The 17,417-nt window shown below is 46.9% G+C and overlaps 1 protein-coding gene across 2 annotated transcripts in view; it reads left to right on the forward strand.

The window, feature by feature from the left end:
- Window positions 1-17,417, forward strand: part of LOC128684540 (tyrosine-protein phosphatase non-receptor type 23-like) — a 431,331-nt gene that overhangs the window by 262,529 nt on the left and 151,385 nt on the right. The gene's annotated exons all lie outside the window — the stretch shown is intronic.

Here is a 17,417-nt window from a genome sequence, read left to right on the forward strand (position 1 = left end):
CTATTCATGGGTGGCCAGCAGGGTGGTACTGGCCCCTGACTCACCATTCATGGATGGCCAGCAGGGTGGTACTGGCCCCTGACTCACCATTCATGGATGGCCAGCAGGGTGGTACTGGCCCCTGACTCACCATTCATGGATGGCCAGCAGGGTGGTACTGGCCCCTGACTCACCATTCATGGATGGCCAGCAGGGTGGTACTGGCCCCTGACTCACTATTCATGGGTGGCCAGCAGGGTGGTACTGGCCCCTGACTCACCATTCATGGATGGCCAGCAGGGTGGTACTGGCCACTGACTCACCATTCATGGATGGCCAGCAGGGTGGTACTGGCCCCTGACTCACCATTCATGGATGGCCAGCAGGGTGGTACTGGCCCCTGACTAACCATTCATGGATGGCCAGCAGTGTGGTACTGGCCCCTGACTCACCATTCATGGATGGCCAGCAGGGTGGTACTGGCCCCTGACTCACCATTCATGGATGGCCAGCAGGGTGGTACTGGCCCCTGACTAACCATTCATGGATGGCCAGCAGGGTGGTACTGGCCCCTGACTCACCATTCATGGATGGCCAGCAGGGTGGTACTGGCCCCTGACTCACTATTCTGGAATGGATTTGGCCCCGAGAGACTTACATATCGCTTTCTTATTGAGGTGAATTCTTAGATTCACTGAGAGAGAGAGAGAGAGAGAGAGAGAGAGAGAGAGAGAGAGAGAGAGAGAGAGAGAGAGAGAGAGAGAGAGAGAGAGAGAAAGAGAAAGTAAGAATCTTCCATGCCCATGCAGAGATCAGGAAAGAAATCCAGAATGCTTTTTTCTCTCATATGCAAAATCCATACGAAATATTAAACTCGCAGTACGACTCAATGTTCAGAGAGCCATTGATCAGTCTATAAGGTAACGACAAAAAAAAAAAGAAAGAAAGGAGAGGTTTTCATGAATGAGACTCAAAGCGCTGCCGACATAACCTCAGTTCCCGACGTAGCGCTATCACTGAGGGATTTCGAAGAAGCCATCGATGTCTGGCATGCCCTTGCACTCTGCTCCAGACCTGTGGAATTCCGTATTCATCAAGACTATATTGTGCCTTAAATACGTTATAGAGGAGCCAGGACACTGGAGTAATTCCACAGATGAATTTTTTGTGTTTACCTGGAGAGGGTTTCGGGGGTCAACGCTCCCGCGGCCCGGCCTGAGACCAGGCCTCGTGGTGGATCAGGGTCTGGTCAACCAGGCTGTTTCTGCTGTCCGTGTTAGATTCATCTATATAATCTTATATTTGTGGTCACACTAGTGGCCCATGCTAACCTCCCTATGGTGTATAAATATACCTAGCAATTGGATGAATCTTATTGTAGCCAGCTGGCCCAGTGGTTTACGTACTGGCCTGGAGTTTTATGACTCACTTGCTATGAATTCTAACCCCACCCTTACCTTGGTTTGTTTGTGATCGTTTTATTACGATTTCGTGAGTTATACCATAGAAGTTCAGTGTGAGAGACTTAGGAGTGACAATGTCAGAGACTCTCACATTCAAGGATCACAACAATATTGCCATCATAACTGCAGCACAAAACATGTTAAGCCAACGACGATTCTCTTTAAATCTCTTGTTATTTCAAGGGTAGAATACTGCCCTGCAGGGGAAGAGAATATGCAGAACTGGAGAACGTACAGAGAACCTCCGCTGCTCGTATGAGTTCAGTCGGGCACCTGTATGTTTAAGTCCTTCGAGATGTACTCCTTGGAACATAGGCGAGAAAGATACATCATAACAATACCTGTAAAATTTTGGAGGGGTTGGTCCTAAACCCGCACACAGAAATCACTTCATATGAAAGAGAGAGAGACCTTTGGCATACCAGGAGCCTGGTTTGAGGCCGGTTTGGTGTCGGCCTGGGGCCGGTCTCGGGCCGGCCTGGGACCGATCTGGGGCCGGTCTGGAGATGGACAAGGGAGGAGGGAGGAAAAGAAGCATTGCTTTTACTCTTTGAAGCAAGAGCTTTGGCTACGATGATGAGAGAGAGAGAAAGAGAGAGAGAGAGAGAGAGAGAGAGAGAGAGAGAGAGAGAGAGAGAGAGAGAGAGAGAGAGAGAGAGAGAGAGAGAGAGAAGAGTTCTACTGGTGTTTGATGGGTCGAGATGCTCTTTGTTTCTTTAGTGGTTAGTTGTTTGTGGCAGACGAAGAGCAGTTACCCAACCAGCCACTGAGTCAGCCAGCCAGCCACATAGCCAGCCAGCTAGGCACCCAGCCAGACAGCCAGCCACATAGCCAGCCAGCTAGGCACTCAGCCAGACAGCCAGATACATAGCCAGCCAGCTAGGCACCCAGCCAGACAGCCAGCCACATAGGCAGCCAGTTAGGTACACAGCCAGACAGACAGCCACATAGGCAGCCAGATAGGTACCCAGCCAGACAGCCGGCCACATAGCCAGCCAATTAGATAGCCAGCCAGACAGCCAGCCACATAGCCAGCCATCTAGGCAGCTAGCCAGCCAGCCAGCCAGCCACCCAGTCAGCCACCCAGTCAGCCACCCAGCCACTCAGCCAGCCAGCCACCTAGCCACCCAGCCAGTCAGCCAGCCAACCAGCCAGCCAGCCAGCCAGCCAGCCAGCCAGCCAGCCAGCCAGCCAGCCAGCCAGCCAGCCACCCAATCAGCCACCCAGTCAGCCACCCAGTCAGCCACCCAGCCACTCAGCCAGCCAGCCACCTAGCCACCCAGCCAGTCAGCCAGCCAACCAGCCAGCCAGCCAGCCAGCCAGCCAGCCAGCCAGCCAGCCAGCCAGCTACACCACCGCAGGCAACACTGGTCGTCAGGTGGAAGCAGTAACCTTTGGCACTATTTATAGATTTTGTTAGTCCGGTCCACACGTAAGATGATGTGTTTGTGTCTGTGTCTGTGTCTCAGTAGTAGTACCAGTTCCTAGTAACCAGTTACCAGTAACCAGTGTACCAGTAGATGACTCACTACCAACCGTCTGTGTGAATCATTGACTGTATTCATATTGCTGCTGACCATAGCAGGATTTCAAACACCCTCACCCGTAGGCACTATGGGTCAGTCGTAGTTAGGCAGCAGAGAGAGACAGGTCGGCTGTTGGTGCTTCCCCATACCTTCCGTTATATTATATGTACTACCAGCCTACGTGAGTATTCTTACCCCATCCACGTATCGAAAACCCACTTGACAAATGGTGGCACTGGTGTGGGCGTGGATTTAAGGGTATTTCAGACGTTAGAAGACTGTTTGTGGGTTGCCGGCAGGTCAGAGGTGAACCGTCTCAGCCACCACCCTGTGTACTCCAGCCTGCAAGCCTGTTGCAGCCGTTTTACAAGCTTCCTGGCTTAGTTCGTGTGCTAATTGCTTCAATCTCCGAGGGGTTGACCCGGATTTTGCAATTAAGCCAGCCAAGCCAGACTGTGGAAGTGAACGCTAGTCAGCCTGCCTCAGCCTACCATCCAGCCTGTCTCCTGTCATCCACCTGCTCCTTCATGCTGTGTGCATCGTTACACGTCTTCCAGTCAGCCATTTTCTTGGGTTAAGCCAGTCAGCCAGCCCAGCTTCCTAACCCAGCTGAGAGAGAGAAGTAAGCCACGCAAGTTCCTCTGAAGTATTGTCTCATATATCGCTTGTGCTTGGATGCTGGTAAGAGTGGTCTTCGTCATCCCTGTGGCATTGTGATTTAGTTAAGCCACCTTGTGCATGGTGAGAAGTGCACGGCAGTGAGAGCGCACAGGGCCAGCTTGTTCCGCTGCCCCCACCACCACCACCACCCGCCTCCCACCTCATCTACCTGTTGGTTTTTTTTCCACCCTTGTACCGGGTCCTAGTACTGTTTTGGCTCACATAATTGGTCAAGAGATTGTAGCTGGCGCCAACGATAAAGCCAGTTTTGTGAGTTCACCTAGAAAGTGCATTTCTTCCGACGACAGTGTGAGTGTAGGAGGCGTAATCACCCGCAGGACAACCTTCTCCTCATCACTCGTCATCCCGTCTTCTACTCCAGACTTCAGTGATAATCTAGAGACATTTTCCTGCATTAATTGGTGAATGTCGACACTCAGACCTCTCAGGCTACTGCTGCTTCTGTCATCAGTCCTCATAGTTCCTTATGGACTGACAGACCGACCCAGACACTGAGACACTACAGTTTTACTTGTGATTCCCTTGATGCGTTACCTTTATTCAATGGCCATGTACGTAGTCTTGAAGCATGGTTTACTGCCTTTCGTTCTCGTGTTAATGCTCTAGTTGAAGGTCCTCCTTCTGAGGAAAGTCTTATCAGACTTGCGAAAGAAGCTCTTCATCGGTCCCCTGCTGCTGTTCACGTTGTTGATCTCCTTAATATGCGAGACTTCAGGAATCTTACTAAGTGGTCACAATATGAGGAACTGATTCGTTCTTTCCTCGTTGCTCAGCTATCAAAACTTTGGAGTCCAGTCCCTGGACCAATTATGTACCTCTGTAATCTTTTGACTACCACCCACAGGATGGGTATGGGGTGCATAATAAACATATTAAACTAATTAAACTAACTCGTACCAGTAAAAACAGCTGATCCATATGTCCTTCTTAGGGAACTAGTGAATGCTACACCCATGACTAATGAATCGTTGAGTGCATTTGCTGTTAGATTAGACAAACTTTTATCATCATTTATCAATGCTGTCCAGTCCTCAGCTTTTGTCCCTGACGAGGATAAACCATCCACAGCATCGTTTGCTAAAATAGCAGCTTTTGGAGCAATCAAAGAACTAATGCCGCCTGCTTCCGTGTGTGCTTATGAGGCTTATCCTCCAACTGTGACGATGGAACCCCTTACAGCCCTAAATCATGTACGTTCCTTGTGCCCCCAGGGTACTTTCCCATGTATCAAAAGTAATTTCACACCTATGCCTCAGTCTGCACCACCTCTTGTTTGCGCCACAGCGACAAATCGTGGTCGTCAACCATCTCAGCGATCACCAGTGTACAGAGTCATTATAAACCTCGTAGTATTCATAGTACATTCAGTAACCATAGTCAGCAGACTTGTTACAGCCGTGGTTTCCGTGGCCATATTGCAATTAATTGTCCTGATAGTTACCCTAAGAGGCGTCGTACTGATGATGAGTACCAGTCAGATCTTCCCTACTGTACTTATCATAGAATACATGGACATGACACATCTGAGTGCAATGCTCTCTACAACCTTCAGTACTCTAGGTCTTTCCGTGGCCGTTCCAACTGCAGAACCCGTAGAGGAAACAGACATCGTGGTTCTCAAAATAACCAGAACCAGGCTCATTCTTCCAATTCGGGGGAATTCGAGCGCCTCAGTCAAACCGTCCCATGGTGACAGTAGGTGATAATGAGTACACCATCCCCGTTCACAATTCCTTTGAAGCCTTAAGCAGTCTCGAGAATGACAATCCTGCTGATGATGTTGCTTCACATATATCTGACATAGATGATTTTGGGGATGAAGTGGAACAAATCTTTGCTGATGACAATCCACCTTTTTGTTTGCACATAACTTCCAATGCAACCATAGGCCCTATAGTGTAAGCATCTGTTCATGATGCGCCCGTTCATTTGTTCATGGACTCTGGTGCGCAAGTCAATATTATCAGGTCTAGTTTGTTTAGGGATAAGCAGTTACGACATGTCCTTCTCGTAGAACCGACTCATGTGTCCTCCCTTAGTGGAGTAGCTGGTTCTCACCTGCGTGTCCGAGGTCGGACTTCCCTAACCTTTTCTATCCAAGGTAGAGACTTCACTGCTTCTTTCCTTGTTGTCGACCAGATTACTTTCCCTGGTGACCTTCTACTGGGATTTGCTTCCATGCGAGACTTACGCATTGTGCTCGACCCTTATCGATGGCATGCCCAAATTGATGACTTGATCGTACCATTTTGGGGTTACCAGCTTGGATCCGAGATCTGCCACTGGTGATCCTGTCACTCCTGTCTGTGATCCTGCAACTTCAGACTTGCAAGATAGTGTCCAGTTACCTCAAGTGTCCAAGGAAGCTCTAACTACCTTGAGTGCTGAGCCTATCCCTGCAATGTCTGCTAGTTCAAGTAGTAGTTTCTCCACAGGGGATGCCTTGTTGGAAAACAATTACTTGCAACTAGTAATGCCATCTCTTGTTGATGTCACATGCCGTCTGCAGAAAGACGTTTCTGTCGCAGGTAGTGCCCTCACTAGAGTGTCTGTTGTTGTTCCTAGTGTTCCAGATGGTGATAACGTCCTAGTTGACAGTGATTCCTGCAAAGTAAAAGGTTTATTTGCTGAACCATCCTTACATGTTGTAAGAGATAGTAAGATCCATTTCTTCCTAGCTAACACTTCTGGTCACAGTGTTCGTCTCAGAGCAAATACCAATCTTGTTGACCTTGTTCACTATCCTTACCCGGTTCAGGTAGAGGATGAGTTGTCACCTGACCGGTGGGTCGGTGCTATTTCTACCGGGGAGACCTCATCCACTTCACCGGATCAATCTGTTCCACCAGTTGAGGAGAAAGACATAGCTCCCACTGACTTCCCAGATGAAGTCAAGCGTTTGTTGACTCTGTTGAACAAACGTCGTAAAGCCATTGCCTTACCAGGTGAGAAGATGGGTATAACGAACTTATTGTCCCATCATATTCCACTTGAACCTGGTACTAGACCTATCTATATACCTGCGTACAGAATGCCTCATTCACAAGTTGCTGTTGCAGAAGAATTGATCAATCAAATGCTTGATGATGGAGTTATTGCACCTAGCAATTCACCTTGGAATGCGCCCTTGATCCTAGTACCTAAGAAGGATGGTACTTGGTGCCCAGTGATTGACTTTAGGAAGTTAAATGCGAAAACTATCCCAGATCGCTTCCCACTTCCTGTACTGGGTGATCTTTACGTAACATCGGAGATAACAAAGTCTTTTCAACCCTGGACTTGTTACAAGGGTTTTGGCAAGTCCCTCTTCACGAGGACAGCCAAGAGCTAACTGCATTCTCCACTCCTACAGGTCATTATCACTTCCTCCATATGGCGTTTGGATTACGATTGTCTCCTATCACGTTCTCTAGACTCATGACCAATATCTTTAGAGGTCTTATAGGTAATGCACTTATGGTGTACTTAGATGACGTAATCGTCATGTCTGAAGACGTGGATACACACTTGAAAAGACTTGATGTAGTACTTGGTAAGCTTGAAGAAGCCAATTTAAAGATCAAACTGTCTAAATGTCAATTTTTCAGATCAGAAATTAAGTTTCTTGGTCACGTAGTCACTCCTAGAGGGGTTACGACTGACCAAAGTAAAGTAACTGCAGTACTAAATTTTCCAACTCCCAAAACTGCTGATGCCGTAAGATCCTTTGTGGGCTTAGCAGGTTTTTATAGATCTTTCATTGCCAATTTTTCTTCCATAGCTGCTCCTCTAACTGAGTTGCTTAAGAAAGATGCTCCTTTTGTTTGGACCTTCCGTCAAGAAAGAGCATTCCAAACTCTAAAAGAAAAGCTAACATCTGCTCCAATTTTGAAATTTCCAGATTTTTCTAAGCCCTTCTATCTGACAACTGATGCTAGTTCTATTGGCATAGGTGCCGTACTAGCTCAGAAGACTGATGGCAAGTACAACGCAGTTGCATTTGCTAGCCGAGTCCTTACGAAGGCTGAACGTAATTATACAGTAACTGAGCAAGAAGCTTTAGCAATAGTATGGTCTTTAAAGCACTTCCGAGACATTATTTATCAGTACTCTGTTCATGTCTTGGCAGACCATGCTCCACTGATACCGTTATTCCAGTACAAACCTACTGGAAGGTTAGCCAGATGGACCTTGACTATCCAAGAGTTCAATCCCACCTTTGAACACTTACCTGGCAAGTCAAATGTAGTCGCAGATGCCTTATCGCGACATGTTAGTATAGTAACTGCAGACCCTCCATTTAGTGCTGAAGATGTAAAGAATGCTCAACGAACAGATCCCATGTGGTCTGGTGTGATTCGATTCCTGCTCCAGGAAGATCTTATTCTGACTGTGAAGCCACCAGCACCCATCAGTGACTTTGTCATGAACCAAGAATTACTGTATCGAACAGCCGAGTTGGGTACTCCTAGCAGAAGAGTATACCAGTTAGTAATTCCACAGTCGCTAGTGAATGTAGCCTTACAGCAAGTTCACGATGTACCAGGTGTTGCGCACCCTGGTATGGATCGTTCAGTAAAACAAGCCAGATTGAAATACTTTTGGCCTCGTATGGCAACTGATATTTCTGAGTATGTTAAGAAATGTAGTGTCTGCATGCAACATAAAGGTAATGCTAATGGTCCTAATCCAATCCAAGTGTATCCAACCACTAGCGAACCTTGGGAAAGAGTTGCGCTAGATTTGTTAACTAATTTCCAATGTTCCCTCCAGGGCAACAAACATCTATGTGTTATGGTAGACCATTTCACCAGATATTGTGAGTTAGTTCCTATTGCAGATAAGACTGCCGAGACAGTAGCTAAAGTGTTTAAAGATCGCATTATCTGCAGGCATACCACCCCTAAGTCCCTAGTAACAGATAATGGAGGTGAATTCTGTAATGAGATTCTTGAAAATTTGTGCACCTTGTACAAGATCTCTAAATCCACTATTGTTCCTCATCATCCTGCCAGCAATGGGTTAGCGGAACGTACCAATAAGAAAGTACTTGATGTCTTGAGAGCCACTATCAATCCCAACAGTGAAACTTGGGATGAAGTTATACCTGATGTGCAGTGTGCTATAAATTCTGCTTACAATGTTTCTATAGGTGACACTCCACATTATGCATTGTATGGTGTAGATAAACGTTTGCCTTATGAGTTGCTATATTCTAATCCGAAGCCAAATTACAACCCTGATGATTTCATAGCAACTCGTACCAGCTTAGCTCAAAGTGTTTTTAGAAGAATCCGTGAAACACTTCATAAATCAACAGCAGAATTTACAAGAGGCGCGAACACTCGAGCAAAGCCATCCAAAATCAAAGTAGGTTCGAGAGTTATGCTGACTAACTTTAACAAAACGTCTGCAATGCCTAAGCTTGATCAAAAGTTTGTTGGTCCTTATCGAGTAGTTGAACATATCACTGGTAATAAGTATAAGGTTAGAGAAATTAGTACTGGTCAGTATAAAGAATCGCATTTAGATCATATGAAGTTAGTATGTGATGATAATGATGTTCCAACCCAGACTAATGTGATAGACTCTGACAATCCTCCTGATCCTGTACTCTCTACCTCTGATACTCAGTCAGACGTTCAACCTGAATGTCGTTATTCCCTATGTACATGACAGGTATTGAGAAATCCTCAAGTATCATTTGTTACTTCCAATTCAGATTTGCCTCAAATACAGCATGAGTTAGCCAGTGCAACAGAGTTTGATCCTCCCAGAGATGACACCCATTCTGCATATATCAATCTCACCCTAGCAGAGTTGGGGTTAAATGTAAATAACCTGTATAGATGAATAATTACAGTATCAACTTATCAGTATTCAAGAATTTTTTTGTGTGTTCACGTTCTCTCCAAATTCTGAGAGTTAACAGTCTAGATTTGAGTGCACCGAATCTGCCTTTCTGTTAAACACTTCTTTCTTTGTGTATATTCCTTCCTCAGAATCCGTAGATCACACGAATACAGATCGATCGATCGATCAAATTTTTTTTATCACTTCTATTGTGTAATCCCAACGTTGAGTTTCATTCGATGAGTTGTGCTATATTATACCTTGTATTGCATTACAGTTTTATTACAGTTTCAATTATGTAAGCTTCCATTCCAATATTCTACTTATGTATGTTATAATGTTCAATTGTTGTGTACTTTGACATTGTATAGAATCAGCCCAAGCCGTACACCTGCCGTCTCTAGTTTGTATTAGTTGTATGTCGGGATGACATATGTTAGCGTCGCCGAGCTCTCAGTAGTAGTACCAGTTCCTAGTAACCAGTTACCAGTAACCAGTGTACCAGTAGATGACTCACTACCAACCGTCTGTGTGAATCATTGACTGTATTCATATTGCTGCTGACCATAGCAGGATTTCAAACACCCTCACCCGTAGGCACTATGGGTCAGTCGTAGTTAGGCAGCAGAGAGAGACAGATCGGCTGTTGGTGCTTCCCCATACCTTCCGTTATATTATACGTACTACCAGCCTACGTGAGTATTCTTACCCCATCCACGTATCGAAAACCCACTTGACATGTGTCAGTGTCAGTGTCAGTGTCAGTGTCTGTGTCAGTGTCTGTGTCAGTGTCAGTGTCTGTTTCAGTGTCTGTGTCTGTGTCAGTGTCTGCATCAGTGTCTGTGTCTGTGCCTGTGTCTGTGTCTGTGTCTGTGTCAGTGTGTGTCTGTGTCAGTGTCTGTGTCAGTGTATGTGTCTGTGTCAGTGTCTGTGTCTGTGTCAGTGTATGTGTCACTGTCTGTGTCAGTGTCTGTGTCTGTGTCAGTGTCTGTGTCAGTGTCTGTGTCTGTGTCAGTGTCTGTATCAGTGTCTGTCTGTGTCTGTGTCAGTGTCTGTGTCTGTATCAGTGTCTGTGTGTCTGTGTCTGTGTCTGTGTCAGTGTCTGTGTCTGTGTCAGTGTCTGTGTCTGTGTCAGTGTATGTGTCAGTGTATGTGGCACTGTCTGTGTCAGTGTCTGTGTCAGTGTCTATGTCTGTGTGTCTATATCAGTGTCTGTGTGTCTGTGTCAGTGTCTGTGCCAGTGTCTGTGCCAGTATCTGTGTCTGTGTCAGTGTCTGTGTCAGTGTCAGTGTCTGTGCCTGTGTTAGTGTCTGTGTCTGTGTCTGTGTCTATGTCTGTGTCAGTGTCTGTGTCTGCGTCAGTGTCTGTGTCAGTGTCAGTGTATGTGTCACTGTCTGTGTCAGTGTCTGTGTCTATGTCAGTGTCTGTGTCAGTGTCTGTGTCTGTGTCAGTGTCTGTATCAGTGTCTGTCTGTGTCTGTGTCAGTGTCTGTGTCTGTATCAGTGTCTGTGTGTCTGTGTCTGTGTGTGTCTGTGTCACTGTCTGTGTCACTGTCTGTGTCACTGTCTGTGTCACTGTCTGTGCCATTGTCTGTCACTGTCTGTGTCACTGTCTGTGTCACTGTGTGTCTATATCAGTGTCTGTGTGTCAGTATCTGTGTCTGTGTCAGTGTCTGTGCCTGTGTTAGTGTATGTGTCTGTGTCTGTGTCTATGTCTGTGTCAGTGTCTGTGTCTGCGTCAGTGTCTGTGTCAGTGTCAGTGTATGTGTCACTGTCTGTGTCAGTGTCTGTGTCTATGTCAGTGTCTGTGTCAGTGTCTGTGTCTGTGTCAGTGTCTGTATCAGTGTCTGTGGGTCTTTGTCAGTGTCTGTGTCAGTGTCTGTGCCAGTGTCTGTGTCTGTGTCAGTGTCTGTGTCAGTGTCTGTGTCAGTGTCAATGTCAGTGTCTGTGTCTGTGTCAGTGTATCAGTGTCTGTATCTGTGTCAGTGTCAGTTTCTGTGTTAGTGTCAGTGTCTGTGTCAGTGTCTGTGTCTGTGTCAGTGTATCAGTGTTTGTATCTGTGTCAGTGTCAGTGTATGTGCCTGTGTTAGTGTCTGTGTCTGTGTCTGTATGTGTCACTGTCTGTGTCAGTGTCTGTGTCTATGTCAGTGTCTGTGTCAGTGTCTGTGTCTGTGTCAGTGTCTGTATCAGTGACTGTGTCTGTGTCAGTGTCAGTGTCTGTGTCAGTGTCTATGTCAGTGTCAGTGTATGTGTCTGTGTCAGTGTCTGTGCCTGTGTCAGTGTCTGTGTCTGTGTGTGTGTCAGTGTCTGTGTCAGTGTCTGCGTCAGTGTCTGTGTCAGTGTCTGTGTCTGTGTCTGTGTTTGTGTCAGTGTCTGTGTCTGTGTCTGTGTCTATGTCTGTGTCTTTGTGTTTGTGTCTGTATCTGTGTCAGTCTGTGTCTGTGTCAGTGTCTGTGTCAGTGTATGTGTCTGTATCTGTGTCAGTGTCTGTGTCAGTGTCAGTGTCTGTGTCAGTGTGTCATTGTCTGTGTCAGTGTCAGTGTCTCTGTCAGTGTCTGTGTCAGTGTCTGTGTCAGTGTCTGTGTCTGTGTCTGTGTCAGTGTCAGTGTGTCAGTGTCATTGTCAGTGTCTGTGACAGTGTCTGTGTCAGTGTCTGTGTCTTTGTCAGTGTCAGTGTCTGTGTCAGTGTCAGTGTCTGTGTCTGTGTCAGTGTCAGTGTCAGTGTCTGTGTCTGTGTCTGTGTCAGTGTCTGTGTCAGTGTCTGTGTCAGTGTCTGTGTCTGTGCCAGTGTCAGTGTCTGTGTCAGTGTCAGTCTCTCTGTCTGTGTCAGTGTCTGTGTCAGTTTCTGTGTCTGTGTCAGTGTATCTGTGTCAGTGTCTGTGTCTGCGTCAGTGTCTGTGTCAGTGTCAGTGTATGTGTCACTGTCTGTGTCAGTGTCTGTGTCTATGTCAGTGTCTGTGTCAGTGTCTGTGTCTGTGTCAGTGTCTGTATCAGTGTCTGTGGGTCTTTGTCAGTGTCTGTGTCAGTGTCTGTGCCAGTGTCTGTGTCTGTGTCAGTGTCTGTGTCAGTGTCTGTGTCAGTGTCAATGTCAGTGTCTGTGTCTGTGTCAGTGTATCAGTGTCTGTATCTGTGTCAGTGTCAGTGCCTGTGTTAGTGTCAGTGTCTGTGTCAGTGTCAGTGTCTGTGTCTGTGTCAGTGTATCAGTGTTTGTATCTGTGTCAGTGTCAGTGTATGTGCCTGTGTTAGTGTCTGTGTCTGTGTCTGTATGTGTCACTGTCTGTGTCAGTGTCTGTGTCTATGTCAGTGTCTGTGTCAGTGTCTGTGTCTGTGTCAGTGTCTGTATCAGTGACTGTGTCTGTGTCAGTGTCAGTGTCTGTGTATGTGTCTGTGCCAGTGTCTGTGCCAGTGTCTGTGCCTGTGTCTGTGTCAGTGTCTGTGTCAGTGTCTATGTCAGTGTCAGTGTCTGTGCCAGTGTATCAGAGTCTGTATCTGTGTCTGTGTCAGTGTCAGTGTATGTGTCTGTGTCAGTGTCTGTGCCTGTGTCAGTGTATGTGTCTGTGTCAGTGTCTGTGCCTGTGTCAGTGTCTGTGTCTGTGTGTGTGTCAGTGTCTGTGTCAGTGTCTGCGTCAGTGTCTGTGTCAGTGTCTGTGTCTGTGTCTGTGTTTGTGTCAGTGTCTGTGTCTGTGTCTGTGTCTATGTCTGTGTCTTTGTGTTTGTGTCTGTATCTGTGTCAGTCTGTGTCTGTGTCAGAGTCTGTGTCAGTGTATGTGTCTGTATCTGTGTCAGTGTCTGTGTCTGTGTCAGTGTCTGTGTCAGTGTCTGTGTCAGTGTCAGTGTCTGTGTCAGTGTGTCATTGTCTGTGTCAGTGTCTGTGTCTGTGTGTGTGTCAGTGTCTGTGTCAGTGTCTGCGTCAGTGTCTGTGTCAGTGTCTGTGTCTGTGTCTGTGTTTGTGTCAGTGTCTGTGTCTGTGTCTGTGTCTATGTCTGTGTCTTTGTGTTTGTGTCTGTATCTGTGTCAGTCTGTGTCTGTATCAGAGTCTGTGTCAGTGTATGTGTCTGTATCTGTGTCAGTGTCTGTGTCTGTGTCAGTGTCTGTGTCAGTGTCTGTGTCAGTGTCAGTGTCTGTGTCAGTGTGTCATTGTCTTTGTCAGTGTCAGTGTCTCTGTCAGTGTCTGTGTCAGTGTCTGTGTCAGTGTCTGTGTCTGTGTCAGTGTCAGTGTGTCAGTGTCATTGTCAGTGTCTGTGACAGTGTCTGTGTCAGTGTCTGTGTCAGTGTCTGTGTCTTTGTCAGTGTCAGTGTCTGTGTCAGTGTCTGTGTCTGTGTCAGTGTCTGTGTCAGTGTCAGTGTCTGTGTCTGTGTCAGTGTCTGTGTCAGTGTCTGTGTCAGTGTCTGTGTCTGCCAGTGTCAGTGTCTGTGTCAGTGTCAGTCTCTGTGTCTGTGTCAGTGTCTGTGTCAGTTTCTGTGTCTGTGTCAGTGTATCTGTGTCAGTGTCAGTGTCTGTGTCAGTTTCTGTGTCAGTGTATCTGTGTCAGTGTCTGTCTGTGTCTGTGTGTCAGCGTCTATGTCAGTGTATCTGCGTCAGTGTCTGTGTCAGTCTCAGTATCTGTGTCAGTGTCTGTGTCAGTGCCAGTAGTTGCGTTTGCTTGGGTTGAGTCTCAGCTCCTTGTCCCCCGTCTCGTAAACTACAATTACTGCCTAATATTTTCTTACCATCCCTTATCGTACCTACTCTTGAAACTGCTCATGATGATTGCTTCCACCACTCCCCCTCCCTTTCCCAACCCCCTCCTCTTCTCCTCCCCCTCCCCCCGCGTGTTCATCTGTGTGCATGCCTGTTTTTGTTCCCATATGTACATTATCATGCAGGTCTTAGGCCCTGACCTACAATCTGTGACCTTGACCTGTGACCCCCCGGGACACCTTAAAGATTAAACTTAATTGGGTGATTAAGCTTAACCGGGTACACAAATAACCCGCACATAAAAGAGAGAAGCTTACGACGACGTTTCGGTCCGACTTATCGTTCCAGTCACGGTATTGTGCCTTTTTGTTATTTATTTACTTAACCGGGTAATTAACTTTTTTTAAATATTAGATGAATGACAGCTGTGCTTCTGCCAGACGTCGACTGCGCATTTGTCACTGACAAATGCGCTCTCTACGTACGCCCAGTGCGCTCCCGCTGTGAGTTGTGCGCCTACGGCTGGATGTCGCTGGAACACCTGTTGAAGAAACAGGTGTAGACGACGCACTTGTGTCCTCAAACAGGTGTACATGATGCCCCTGTGCCCTTTCAAGGTGTAAATGATGCCCCTGTGCCTTTTCAAGGTGTAAATGATGCCCCGCTGAGGACCCAGGGGCATCATTTACACCTGTTTGATGACACCGGGCATCATTTACCCGGGTCCTAAAAGAAGGTTAACGAGATGTAAAATATGCACCTGTACCCTCACACAGGTGTAAACAGATGTAAATTATGCACCTGTTTACAACCTCACACAGGTATAAACAGGTAGAGATTATGCACCTATGCCCTCAAACAGGTGTAAACAGGTGTAAATTATGCACTTGTGCCCTAAAACAGGTGTTAACAATTCTACCTGCTGAGATTTCTAGAGGTGCTCGAAGGGCGTTGTCAAAATTACTAAAGGTTGTCAAGGTCACTGAAGGTCAAGGTCAGTGAAGACCGTCAAGGTCAGTGAAGACCGTCAAGGTCAGTGAAGATCGTCAAGGTCACTGAAGTTTGTTGTCAAGGTCGCTGAAGGTCATTGAAGTTACTGGTGGACGTCAAGGTCACTGAAGGTCATTAAGGTTACTGGTGGCCGTCAAGGTCACTGAAGGTCGTCAAGGTCACTGTAGGTCGTCAAGGTCGCTGGAGGTCATCAAGGTCACCGAAGTTTATTGTCAAAGAGGAAGCAGTCAGTTCCTCATCCTAGATGAAAAGAGTAGCAGATGAGGCAGTCAGTCCCTTAACGTAAGAAGTCTTCAAACGCTGTAATTCTCTCACTACTTCCTAGAACCATAGAATTCACAACCTCTGAGCCTCTCCTGAGTGTTCTAATGTGTTCTTTTCTAGTGTATTCGAGTATTATCTTTTCAGTTGACTTCTAGTACTTTAGGTAGTATGATAGTGAGTGTTAGTCGTTGATAGTTCACTATTTCACTCTCTGTCTTCTATTGTGTGTTGTCTCGGAATTATTTTGTCTTTCACTGTCCCAGCTGTTTCACCACTGTCCTCTACTGTTGACCTGTTGAGTACCACCGCTGTGGGATCACACAGTTCCTCTGTTCCCTCTCTTAATAACCACGGTGTTGTGATTGTAAACCACCGTGTTGTGGCTGGGGTGGTGAAAGTGGTTAGTGGGTTGACGTGGTTGGTGGGGAGGGTTGACGTGGTTAGTTAGGGTTGACTTGGATGGTGGTGTTCAATCCTGTTTGAGCGCCCACACGCAGGATGTGAATGTATAAGGCGAGTGGGTTCATAGATTCCTGACCCGTACCCCCCCACGCGACCTCCGGTGGGGGACGTCGGACGGGTAGGGGATGAACTTCGGCCCCACCTTAGTTAGGGGGGAGGAAAGGGTGAGGTGAGCCCCTATTGTGCCAGTCAGGTGAAGGTCATGAGTGGTATGACTGGAAGACAGTGGGGGGTGACGGGGGAGTATGGGGGGCATGAGGGCGAGAGTTAGAGGGGAATGAGTGAGTGTTAAGGGGAATGAGGGTGAGTCAGGTAGGGAGGTACTTAAACTGGATAGATAGTACCTCTAGCAGGTTACCTACCTGGAGGGTCTTCCGAGGGTCAACGCCCCCGCAGTTCGGTCCACGAGCAGGCCTCCGGTGGATCAGGGCTTGATCAACCAGGCTGTTACTGCTGGCTGCACGTAGTCTAATGTATGAACCACAGCCCGGCTGATCGGGTACTGTCTTTGGGTATCTGTCCCGCTCCCTCTTGAAGGCGGCCAGGGGTCTATTGGTAATAACCCTTACGGTTGCTGGAAGGCTGTTGAACAGTCTTGGGTCCCAGACTCTTATTGTGTTTTCTCGTAGTGTACTCATGGCGCCCCTACTTTTCATGGGGCGGGGGAATATTGCACCGGCTGCCGAGTCTTTTGCTTTCATAGGGAGTGACTTGTGTGTGCAGATTTGGGACCAGTCGCTCTAGGATTTTTCAGGTGTAGATTATGATGTATCTCTATCGCCCGAGCTCGGAGGAGTACAGGTCAAGTGACTCCAAGCGTTCCCAGTAGTTAAGGTGTTTGAGGGAACTTATATGTGCAATAAAGGTTCTCTGTACATTCTCTAGATCTGCAATATCACCTGCCCTGAATGGAGATGCCAGTGTACAGCAGTATTCCAGCCTAGAGAGAACATGTGATTTAAAAAGGATCATCGTTGGCTTGGCATCCCTTGTTTGGAAGATTCTCATTATTCATCCTATTATTTTCTTCGCAGCCGTGATAGTGACATTGTTGTGATCCTCGAAGGTGAGATCCTCTGACATTAACACTCCCATGTCCTTCACACTACTTTTCCGCTGTATTGTGTGGTTAGAGTTTGTACTATACTCAATTCTAGCTATTATTTCCTCCAGTTTTCCATAACCAAGTAGTTGAAATCTGTCTTCGTTGAACATCATATTGTTTTCCATTGCTCACTGGAAAACTTGGTTCATATTTTCTTGGAGATTTAACGTGTCCTCAGTGGATGACAGTTTCATGCTGATCCTATTATTGTCTGCAGAGGATGACACAGTGCTATGGTTTGTATCTCTGTCTATGTCTGATATAAGGATGAGGAACAGGATGGGGGCGAGTACTGTGCTTTGTGGAACAGAGCTCTTCACTATGGGAACTTCCGATTTAACTCTGTTTACCACTACTCTTTGTGTTCGATTGGTTAGCAAGTTGAAGATCCATCTCCCCATTTTGCCAGTTAAC

This window comes from Cherax quadricarinatus, chromosome 4 (assembly GCF_038502225.1).
Source record: "Cherax quadricarinatus isolate ZL_2023a chromosome 4, ASM3850222v1, whole genome shotgun sequence".
Lineage (NCBI taxonomy): Eukaryota > Metazoa > Arthropoda > Malacostraca > Decapoda > Parastacidae > Cherax > Cherax quadricarinatus.